This window comes from Nannospalax galili, unplaced genomic scaffold (assembly GCF_000622305.1).
Source record: "Nannospalax galili isolate Female #2095 unplaced genomic scaffold, S.galili_v1.0 scaffold519, whole genome shotgun sequence".
NCBI classification, from domain to species: Eukaryota; Metazoa; Chordata; class Mammalia; order Rodentia; family Spalacidae; genus Nannospalax; species Nannospalax galili.
Window position 1 is genome coordinate 328609 of NW_008343553.1, and position 2107 is coordinate 330715.

At 34.5% G+C, this 2107-nt stretch overlaps 1 pseudogene across 1 annotated transcript in view; it reads left to right on the top strand.

The window, feature by feature from the left end:
• The window catches only part of LOC103739358, a 10132-nt pseudogene extending 8299 nt beyond the window's left edge, over positions 1 to 1833 (top strand). The window contains exons 4-5 of the transcript XR_607495.2: positions 748 to 835; positions 1610 to 1833. The product of XR_607495.2 is annotated as a UDP-glucuronosyltransferase 2B1-like (transcript). The remainder of the gene's footprint in view (positions 1 to 747; positions 836 to 1609) is intronic.
• Positions 1834 to 2107: the final 274 nt, after the last annotated feature.

Consider the following 2107-nt stretch of genomic DNA (forward strand, 5'->3'; position numbering starts at 1 on the left):
AAATGTACTTCCTAATGAGAATGAACTTTTTTCTCACAAATAGTAGATTTTTTGTTAGATATTATTATATATAAAGTGAAACCTGATGGAACCTGGAGAGATGGCTCAGTGTTTAAGAACACAGTCTACTCTTGGAGAAGAAACAAATTCCATTCCCAGCCACCACATTGAAGCTAACAAGAGTCCATGCCTCCAATTCCAGAGATCAATGCATTCTTCGGCCTCAAAAGGCAATGTGCCCATGGGTGCTCTTGTATACATGAAGGTATAACACTCATACACAAAAAAATAAATAAAACAAAAGTAACCTAATAATAATGTGCACAAAGCAAAGTACAGATAAATGTAAAACTTTCCCCCCATGACTCAAAAAGAAATGAAGAAAGTAATATTAAATTTATAAAATAGAGCTAGGGTATATATAGCAATTGTATACAAGTGCTATTGATAACTGGCTACAATTTTCCTCATCAGAATTCTAGATCTGCAAAAAAATGTCATGCATACTTTAACTGGCCATTAATCATCATACTTCTACAATACTATGATCACATATCATGATCAAGTAATGACAAAATTACTTCCAGAAATGTAATATAGTATTTGTCTTTGATAACACAGTTTTTTAAACATCCTATGTTAATTACTTTGTCAATAATATTCAGCTGGATAAACTGATTAATTTTCTATGAATTAAAATGTGTTGTTACTTGGAATATGACATAAGAGGTTTTCTGTGGGTAACAGGTTCTGTGGAGATTTGATGGCAAGAAACCAGACACCCTAGGATCCAATACTCGACTGTACAAGTGGATCCCCCAGAATGACCTTCTCGGTAAGGCTGAAGTCAATAAAGAGTAAAAACAAAGGCAACAACTGACGAAGAAGATGCACAAACATACTATAAATGTTTTATATTTATTTTCATAATTACATAATGGAAAATAACAAAAACATTGTCATTTTATTATACATCATCTTCCCAATGGCTAAAATCAAAGTATCTTTAGTTCAGCTATGTACTAACCACCCCAAAAATTATTCAGGGACTCATTGGATTGCTCCTGTCTCTTGTTTCATGATTCCTTCTCCTACTAGAATAGTATTTCATATGCTACTGAAAATAACAGTCTCTTGTACTGCACATTCTGTGCAAAGAAATTCATAGTCTTTACTACATGAATGGTTAACTTATGTTGAGGAAGTGTAGCCTGGTTGTCCTTGGATTCCACTATTCAATATCCCACTGGCTTGTACTCCACACATACCAGACATAATGCTCTCACTGTTTTTTAAGAAAATATCTTGAACACCTCACACAGGGATTTTTTTCAATTGATACATAATGCTTCTTTAATGCAAAATATCATTTTTCATTGTTTCATCTGGAAATCTTGTTTTCCTTTTTCATGGAGTCATATACTACCTCTTGCAGGCAGTCTTCCTCTTCCCATGGATTTAACAGCTTCTTGATTTAAATATCTGAAGCAATTTTATTATAATTTTATGACTAGAATAATATAATTTTTATGGAGCAACACCTCTCTTTAATCCTTAGATTGAATTTCTCTCTAATAAAATAATCCTGTGAAAATTCTGCACATTGTAGGTCATCCAAAAACCAAAGCTTTTATAGCTCATGGAGGAGCTAATGGCATGTATGAGGCAATCTACCATGGTATTCCTGTGGTGGGCATTCCCTTGTTTGCGGATCAACCTGATAACATTGCTCACATGGTGGCCAAAGGAGCAGCTGTGAGATTGGACTACAGCACACTGTCAACTACAGATCTTCTCAGTGCCCTGAGGACAGTCATTAATGACCCTTCGTGAGTATGCCTAATTTAAAACATATTTATGAGAGGCAAGATGGAGCAAACAGTACAGCATTTAAGAGTCCTTGCTTATCTTTTGTAGGACCCATGTTTGGTTCTCAGTATTCATATCAGCTGGATAACAAGCACCTGTAAATCCAGTTCCAAGAGTTCTGATGTCCTCTCACCTATGAAGGACATCTGCATACACATGGTACACATAAACTCATATAGGTATACATATATACACATAAAGAATAAGTCTTTAAAAATAGTTATAGAAAGATTCTCAT